Raw genomic sequence first — 10,285 nt, 5'->3', positions numbered from 1 at the left:
TGAGATATATGCTCAGAAACTCTTGGAATGTAAATTTATAGTTATGTCTAGAGTTTAAAATTTTTCTGGGTTTCTTTAGGATTTTTCTATGTTAATTCACAACTTTGAATTATTCTTCACATTTTATAGCACATAGAGTGTTTATGGCACATGATGCAATTCTTTTGTTAATCTGACTCATATCACTTTCCCAAAAGTCATATTTTCTTTCCTTTTCCAATTTTCAACAGACGTTTTTTTTCTTTGCAATGACTTATTTCAGAATGGTAACTTTTTATGAAACAACAATGTCTATTACAAAGTTTTATTTCAGAAGTGCTTAACACTTACAACTTTTAGTACTATAAATGCTCCCATACCAAAGGTTTCCTTTTGAAACATTAATAAAGCAGAGGAGGTTATGTTAAGTATAAAAAATGAGAGATGTACACTTTGCTTTCTGGATAGGTACTAAATTAAAATTAATCACAAATTTAATTCACTGGAGATGGTGGATATTTGAAGGAGAGTGAGAATGAGGATGAATCTGATTCATTCATTAGATGTTTATTGAGTGTTTTACACAGTCTTGGACTTCTCTTATGTTTTTTGTGGAATCGCAAACAATAACTCTTGGTGTATAAGTTCAAGGAATTTTCAGTCTGTTAAGAGAAACAAAGGGAAAAAAGCTCTATAATAAAGCATGAAAACTGTTCTAATGGGTCAATGCTCATGTGGCATAAGAAGTCTCTCTCCATGGAGTTTATACAAAGTTGTATCAGAAAAGCAGAATGAGAGCTTGACATTGAGGCATGAATAGAGATAATAAGGTAGTCTGAAATAAATGAATAGTATGTCGCATTAAAGGAAATATGTGAAAATATGTGTCACTTTAAGGAAAGTTGAGAATGTAAATGAGGGATGGGACTGGAATTACAAACTGAGGGAGTCATAGGAAAAACACAAGATAATGAGACTATGAGATTAGGCCAGAGCAGGTCACAGTGGGCCTTGGGTCCTTGCTGAAGAAGAGTTTAGATTTTATTTTTTACAGATGATATAAATCACAAGAAACGTTTAGCCCCTGTTCTAAAGAAGGGAATTCAAAGTTCATGTGAGAGTATATTGAAAGAGGACAAAATTGGATACAAGTTATGACTACAGTTGATATTAGGGCATTAGAAGTGAGAATGGTGAAAAGAATAAGAAATTGAGACAGATTTCCAAAATTGATAAAATTTGGTATTATTTGTCAAACTTAGACACTAAGGATGAATATCAAAATACTATAAAATCCAATTCAATATTCTCCCAAAGAGCTAAATTCCTTATTAAACTGTTTATCATATGCAAGGATTTTTAAAATTTCTGTCAACATACACAAAAGACAGGAAAAAAATAAGAGCAACACTGGCTATCAGAACTAAAAATTGATGTTCTTTTACAATTCTTTTACTAAATTAATGGAATTGGTTTTGTGATAAAATTATAAAAACAATAATAGCGATCCACTAACGTTTTTATTTTAATAAGAACAATTATGTGTTTTGATCTAATTATGGATATGTGAACACATTTTCCATCTAAATTAATCAAGTAGTTAAAACCAAAAGAAAATTGATGAAAAAAAAAATAATAAAACCAAAGCTTTACTCTCATTATCAACTTATGAAATTAGCATGGTTCAACAAATATTATTAAAAAGTAATTCATGTTGTTTGAAAATTGTAGTTATGAGTACAGTGGAAAATTTCTGACATATTTCAGTATAAATCTCTCTTATTGTGCTCCCTTCATGTGCTGAGCCGTAACTGCCAAAAGCCATCTGGGAATTTTTGCTGAACAAATCATTTTAGCTTTTTGGGTCAATGAAGAAGTCAGTTAGTTGGAAGCAGAGAAGAATTTCTCCAAGGTAAAATTGAAAGAAAAAGCATTATGTATTCATTTCACAATACTAGGTAAAAGAGCATTCATGTGTTTCAGAAAAATAACTATCCTTTCAAGCCTTAGGGGTCATATATTCTCCAGAATTAGAGAGCAGTGATTCCTATTGGACCTTCCAGGAATATTTTCTGACAAACCTTCCTTGACTGCACTTCCCATTTATATGTTCAATGTTTTCATTAAGGATTTACCTTATGGCAGGTTGTATAACAAAAAGTGGAAATAAAAATAAATAAATAAAACCTAGGTCCTAACTTCAAGAAAGAATTATAGTCCAGTGGGCAAGACAGACATATGATACTAAGATCTTTAAGTGCTACATTACAAGATTATCTATAGAATATAGAATATTGGCACCAAAAGAGAGTAATTAATTCTCCTGGTAGTAGAGGAAAGAATGTGGGGGGGGGGGGAAAGAAATAACAAATTGGATCTTAAAAAAGGGATAAGGTGGAATTTGCCCAAATATAATAATAATAATAGGCAACAGTATCAGTTATTGACTATATCCATGGCACAGAATTAAATGCTTTCCATGAATTAACTACCTCATTTGCCATTTGTGCCTTACAAAAACCCTTAAGGTAGATATTACTACTACTATTCTTGTACTACTACTACTACTACTAGGTTGGTGCAAAAGTAAGTGAGGTTTAAAAGGTTAAAAATAATTGCAAAAACCACAATTACTTTTGAACCAAACTAATACTAGTAGTACTACTAGTATTACTATTACTATTATTATTATATCTCCATTTTAGGATAGGGAACTGAAGACAAAGAATTTAAAAACATTGCCCAAGGTAGGAAAGGAGAACACAGGACTTGAGCACAAGCATCCACCTTCCAACGACCACATTATACTGTCCCTCCCATAAAGGGCATTTCAGACAGTAGTCACATGCAAAGGCTAGAGTGAGAAAAACATCATGTCTTAAGAAAACTGTATGTTTTCAACATGACTATGGCAAAAAACTCTACTTGGGGAACTGGTGGAGTATAGGTTTGAAAGAAGGAACAGAAACCACATACACCATGACCATGCAGAATGTAAGGGAGAAATATAACAATGAAAGCAAGAAGACCAAGCAGGAGATCATCACAATATTCAAGGTGAGAGGATCACAGAAGTCTGAAATAAAGCTGATTAATGAGGATAAAGGAACAAGACAAGGTTAAATGTGGAGGAAGAGTGGGCCAGATTTTGAGATTTGGATTGTATGTGGTAAATAAAGTAGACTAAAATGCCTCCTATTGTATGCTAAGCGAAATAAATCAGACAGAAAAAGTCGAGCACCATATGATTTCACTGATATGTGGTATATAAAACTGATTTAAGATAGTTTTTTAAAGTTGCTCAGAGCTTATCAGAAAAAGGCAAGCATCTCCTTGAGCCATTAGAAGATAGGTCATTTATATGCATTCCTTATGCATATGATACCTTTGTAGTGTGCAGTGTATACTGTATATTTTATAATCTGGGTTGATTATCTAGGAAATTTGGGTAGTAATGCCACAAAACAGTTCCCAAAGAAGAGAGATGCTTTCCTGGGAATCAGTCCTCGCTTCTATCTCCGAGGACTTCATGTGCATGTCAGAGATGTATATGCCTAGTGCACATTTATGAAAGCATCACACAGTCATCAAGGATTTCTCTGAGACAGACAGGCCACCTGTGGCAACCATACATCATTTGATCCCTTTTTGCAGGAAGAAAAATATCTTTTCATTCTGACCTCATGCAAAACTATAGGAATAATCTAATTCTAGGGTTTGTTCTGCAGACAGGAAAAATCCACTAGGTGGCTTTACAATCATACAACAACTATTTTGTGAGACAATCAAATTGTTTCACCAGTGTTATCTCATCATCTCATTGAGGTAAATCAGAGAACGATCTGTCCCTATTTTTAAAGGTAAATAGTGGTTAAATGACCCAACTGGAAAGCTGGTAATAGACAGTCTGTAGCATCTGCTCTGTGTAAGAGCAACTGCCATGACTACAAAACAGTGTATAGGTTGAAGATTCTTTTTTTTACATAATTTATACTGTAGTATACTAGTAAGTGCATACTTGCTGGTATAGAGCAGGCTTAGAATTAAATCAGAATTTAAGAGTTTTAATTTTTTCCAAGATAAGTAATTTATTCTTACTCCTTTGTAATCTTCCTCTCTACTTGTGGGTTCAGTACACAAGAATATCAAGGTGACATTCAAAATCAATTTAAAAAAAAAAAAAAAAAAACATATGGAGAGAAATGTTCACAGTGAAATTTCATGTTTATATTAAACTTCACCCTGTACTACATTAAAATATAAAGATATTAAAAATGCACTTCACTGTATCAAATCAACACATTGTACACCTTAAGCTTACCAAATGTTACACGTCAATTTTATTGGGGGAAAAAAGAGAAGGTTTTCTAATTGAACAAGGTTTCTCTCAGGAGGTGCTAGTGGCACCTTACAGCGTTTTTTTGGCTGTTATCTGGGCATCTGGGAAGCTGAGGTTGTGGAGTGATCATGGGCAAGAGAATTTAGAGTCTGCTCATATTTGCCTAATAAATGCAACAGTCACAGGAGCTGACATTCTTAAAAAAAGAAACTTGGTATGACCAGGTATTGATTCATTTACAATTATGGATGGAAATCAGATCAGCAGATGATACTGAAAACATTATTTTTCCTACAAAGAAGCAATATCATCAAGAACCAAGCTCAAGTTGTCATGGAACTCTTACAAGAATTAAGAAACAATGTGTCTGGAAGTTTGTGGAAGAGAGTTCAGAAAACCTTCTAAAATATGACCTTTCTTTTTCCTGTAGGTTTACCACTGTGGTGGAAACTTGGCTCCCCGAAAGTACATTACTAAATTTAGCCGATGTTCTCTGGAATTCCCAAATCTCACTTTTAATCTGTAGGATATATATGGCTAGTTGGGTATAGAAGGATCATTATACAGAACATCTAGTATCAGAATTTTACCCAGAACATACATTAGAATGATCTACAACTGGATCAACCATTTCCTGAGCTGAGAAAACATTTTCAGTCTTCTGATTTGGATCATATGGGGAAATAAAGGACCGCAGCCACGCTCCCTAAACTGTGATCACAGCTAAATATTTAGTGCAGTGAAATAGTGAAACAAATGGATGAATACCCAAAATGTATAAAGAAACAGAGGACTTCAGAGATCTGATTAGACAAGGGAGTCTAAAGAAAAAAGAAGGTATCCTTCTCTCCAGAAGATGAAGAGAATTTTGAAAAAGCTATTCAAATTACAAACACAGAAATAACAATGTAGATCCCGATCAATATTGAAGATATACTTAATGACGATTACTGCATAAATATCAGCAAATAGACTCCACCCTTTTGTGTTTCAGCTTATGCCTTAAAGGATTTTATGGCCAAGGAGGACCCAGGATACCTAACTTGTGTAAGGCACAATTTCTTATAGGATTGCATATTTGGGGGGTATATGTAAAACTGCAAAATGTTAACCATGTTAAAGCAATGAAAGATGTTTCTGCTGTGAAAAATTATGTTGACTGAAGGTGGAAGTCTATAGGCCAGGCAACAGAGGCCATGTTAGAGAAATAATTAAAGTTATTCAGCAGCAGCTCATTTCTTCAAGTTGTAAGATGTTGATCCTTAACTAAAGAACATGGTTTGGATGCAATTAACAAGGATGAAATTATTTCCAGTATGGACATTTCAGATAATGAGATATTAATGTATTTAATGCTTTGAGCTATTGATGATTTCATAAACAACATAGTAGACATCAAGGGGTATATAACTACCACATTGAAAAAAAAGATAGGAAAGTCTTGTCTCACTGCCTTCCCTTAGGAATACAGGTTATCTGTGATGGTGAAAGATAATTATGCTCAAAGTTTTGCTGCTATGGAGCCGCTGGAACATACATGATTACTGCATTCTTCGGAGGAGCTGCTGCTCAAGAGGTTATTATCAATAACCACCAAACAGTGTAAGTTTTAATAACACATTTGTATCGGCATGTCACAAACTTCAGAAACTTCCTGGTTACAAAACACACCCTCTATGTTGTGTGTTAATGATTGATACTGTCTTCAGATTGTGCAATAGTCTATAAAATTCTCCTAAGAGAGAGCTGTTATACTGTTTCCTTGGTAACTCCTTTCTCATTTATAAAAGGAAAAAATGTATTTCAAGTGATTTTGTCATCTAATGCCAAAGAAAGGACTGGTACTGTCCTGCACTCTTTATTACGCCTGGGTAAACAATTTGGATGAAACGTTGCAGCCCACTTTCTCAACGAGGAAATTTAATACTGGTCGGGGAAAAGGAGAAATGGTCCCCGTTCTTTCTGAATCACTCTATCTTTGCTTAATTTTTTAAATCCCATCTCGGTAGGTTTTCATCCCATACTCTGTCCCTTTTAGGTGTCCTTAAAAGTTCCTCCTCACAGTCTTGACATCAAAAACTGAAGTGCCCTGAGGCTCCATTCTTACTTGTTTCTCTCTACACCTGCAGGTGTATGTTAGGTGACATAATGCAACTGCTTTCATTTGAGTACCACGTCTAAAGGAATAAATCCAGGTGCATACTTTAAGCACATTCTTCCCCTCTGCCTTCTAGGCACACTACGCAATTGCCTATAGATGGTGGTTTTGTACTGTGTCAACCTGGCTAATCTGGGGTACGATTTCCCACAATGATCCTCCCTGTATGTTTCCAAGTTAGGGTTGACCACAGAGAAAAGTTAGGTTCGGAAGCAAAGAGATGGCCTGTAAGCTCTGACTGTTAGTGCAGAATGCCTGGTACTGCCACAGCTCACACACATCCTTACTTGTCTGCTGGCTCACCTTGCAATGAGGAAGGCCACTATATCCAGTCCTTTCTGGCTGCTATTGAATTTTCTCTTTTCAGCTCCTCTGGTTTGGGGCCCAGCTCATCGTGTATCTCTGCAGCAGAGCCACCCAACGTCTCCTGCAAGCCAATGATCATCACTGAGGTGAGAGGGAGTGAAAGAGAGAGACGCATGCTCATTTGTTCTCACAGGTTCAATTTTGTCATTCTAAGTTGTTCCATGTCGTATAGGGATTTGTTTTGTATGGCTAACTCTGTTTCGCTTTCTGTTTTTTTCCCCAACTGCCAACCTTGCTGTTGAACAGTGATTTTAGGACCATCACCAGAGGCAAAAGGAAAAGCTTTCCAAAAAATCCCTCATCAGTTACAACAATTTTGAAAGTCTAATCTCTAAAATAAACCCCTTCTTCCAAATCACTTATGGTTGTGATTCCCTAACTGAATCCTAACTGAGGTACCACTTGACACACAATACTGATTGGCCTCTCAAATGTAGCATATTCACCACTGAAATCCTGATATTCCTTCTACCACAAATTACTCTTCCCACAGTCTTCCCAGCATATTTATAGCAACTTTATCTTTCTTCCAAATAAAGCCAAAAATCTTGGACTCATTCCCGATACCCTTTCACTCACATTCTGTATTTTAGGAAATACTCTGAGTTCTACCTTTAAAATATATCCAAATCCAAACTCTTTCCATCCCCTACATGGTACCCCATTCTATTCCAAGTAGATCACCTTTCACTGGGATAATTGTATCAGCCTCTAATTTGTCTTCCAGCATCTATTCCTGCTCCCAAATCTATTCCCAATCCACTAGACAAAGTTCCTTCTAATAAAAAAGGATCTCTTAGAAATAAATAAGATTATGTTACTTCTTTGATCAGAACATCCTAAGGCTTTCCATCTCACTTAGAACAAAAGCTAAATTTCTTACTCTGATCCAAAAGGCTCTACCTCATCTGGTGCCACCATTACTTTTCTCATCTTATTCATTATTCTTCCCTCTGGCTAACCTCCTCTTTATATATACTGACCTTCTCACACCAGGCATTCTCATGCCTCAGGATGTTCATGCTTCTTTTTTCCTCTGCCTGGAATGCTTTTCTAAAGACAAGCACATGACTTGTCCTTCCCCTTCCTTTTTTCAGATTTTATTTTTTCTTGAACCCTTGCAGAACAACTGCTTTAAAACTTTAACCCTTATTCCCTCACAAAATATCTTCTTTTCCTGCTATATATTTTTGTTCTCAGCACTTAATACTTATTAAAATCCTATACATATATATATTTACTTATTTTATGTGTCATTTACTAGACGATAAATTTAACGAGGGTAAAGATGTTGGTTATTCTGCCTGATAATGCAACCTAAGTCCACAGTACCATGTCTGCCAAATAGTCAGCTCTCAATAAATACTGTTGGGTGAATGAATTAATATTATTAGAATTAATACAGTGTCCTAAATCTATTAGGTCCTGAAAAAAAAAAAGTCTGCTATCACAGCATATCTCCATAAAAAAAAAAAATGTGTATCGTTTTGTCTACCATGTTGAACTAGATGAAATTTCTAAGATTTAATTCTTTTTTATTTATACAAATAAAATTTTAACTGATTTAACCTATATGTAAAACAAGATCCTGAAAAAAAAAACAAAAAAAAAACTGGGCTACCTGGGTAAATCTCCTATGAATAACATTGGTCAGTTGTTTTGTTGTGTTTTTTACTCAGTGCTGATTGATTTTCACTTCTGAAGTTTACAGATACAGTTTGCAAGTTCTAAAATCTACATATTAAGTGGATGCCAGTAACTTTAATGATAAATGGGTTACCACATACTCAGAGCCCAACCACTTGAGATGCAGCTGAACCTCTGCAATTGCCTGCAGGTTAAATGCTGGCATCGACGTCTTCTTGGTACAAAGCTTAACTCAGGCATCCATGATCGTTTTCGGCATCATGAAAAGTGATCATTAAATGTCTATTTTTCTTCTATTGTGGAAATTGAAAAGAAACATAATCGATATGTTTTTGAAATATATCAACTTTGAAATATAGAGTCCAGTTCTCATTTTCCCTTTGTAATCTACTTTTGAGTGCTTGTCCACTAAACAGATACTTTTATTTAATATCGAACAAAACTGTACAGTCTATCTCTTTTATAGGGATAAAAGAGAAAATAAGAACCTGTTTTACTGATTACTGTTCAGTGGAGAATGACCACCAGAGATTGCTACTTATTAAAAATATCTTTATAGTAATAGACTAATAGTCACACATACATCTTCTCCATGATGATGAGTAAACCCCCAAAGAAGAGAAAAAACTCAGTTTTCCCAATCACAGATCCATTTGTCACTAGCTGTATCACATTGTGACATTTAGTTAATTTCTCTCCGTTAAAAAAAAAAAAAAAAAAAAAGGAGGGTAAAAATAGTAACCATTTAATGGTATTGGTCTAAGGATCCAATGAAATAGCAAATCTAAAGTGCTTGACATGATTCCTGAAGCATAATACCACCCCAAACTGGAAAATATTATTACTAATGATCTGAATAAAAGATGGCTTAATGGTATTTTAAGAAGGCTTTGAAAAGACAGAGGGTGTGAGCCACAAAGGTAGGCAGTTCTATTTCTAGAATAGGTAAAACAACAACAACAAAAATATTCCCCTATTATCCTTGCTTAACAAAATTTAAACTGTGTTGGAGCTATTTCTAGAAATTCTTTCATCAATAAATTTGATGTGATGGGTAGTATGCTGATTCAGTAGAAGCAACAATCCCACAGGTTAACATGAACTCTTGTAGAATATTATACTATAAATAAAGGACATTTTCACAAATTTAAATGTCAAAGTTGAGCAAATTAAAAATAGAAACCAAACCAGATGTCATGATGTAGCATGAAACACGAAAGTGTTGCTAAGGTTAGATCTACTCTGTACTTTTGCTGTAAATCATTTTCATTCTCAAGGCAAACGCAGACACAATTCACAATAGTCTTTCGGTGATACATTAGACACTAACACTGTAACCATAAAATAAGTGCAAATAACGCAAGATAAAAATCCTTTTGCAGATTGCCTTTCCAGGGAAGAGTTTGGGGAGACATTTTAAGAAAAGCAAATTGACTTCAAACACAATAGTTTTGAGAAAACATTGTATTTTTTATTTCTCTTATGCTTTGGGAAAATCTCAACTGTGCCCTTAGTAAAATGTATATGCATGGCACATTGTCTAAAATCACAGAGCTCGGTCCTGTCAGATGCTGCTCATTCTCTCAGCATGAACAGTGAATTGGAGATGACTGAGGATATGATATGGAAAGCAAATGACACATTAGTTTTCCTAGAGTCACTGCTGGGTTGAATGTGAACGCAACATGGAGAGGGAGAAAAGTCATGCACTTCATCTCTGACTATTCAATCCCCCCTGCCTAAGCTGCCCTGTATCTCATCCATTCAGCAGATATTGGTGGTAACATAATGTCACA

At 35.0% G+C, this 10,285-nt stretch overlaps 1 pseudogene; it reads left to right on the top strand.

Annotated features, from left to right (window-relative positions):
- Positions 1–4,651: 4,651 nt before the first annotated feature.
- On the top strand, positions 4,652–6,015 carry LOC109438507 (NEDD8-activating enzyme E1 regulatory subunit pseudogene; annotated as a pseudogene).
- The last annotated feature ends 4,270 nt before the right edge of the window (positions 6,016–10,285 follow it).

Source organism: Rhinolophus sinicus, chromosome 14 (genome assembly GCF_057876585.1).
Source record: "Rhinolophus sinicus isolate RSI-liver-muscle chromosome 14, RSI-T2T, whole genome shotgun sequence".
In the NCBI taxonomy this organism is placed as follows: domain Eukaryota; kingdom Metazoa; phylum Chordata; class Mammalia; order Chiroptera; family Rhinolophidae; genus Rhinolophus; species Rhinolophus sinicus.
This window is presented reverse-complemented; position numbering and strand designations above follow the sequence as displayed.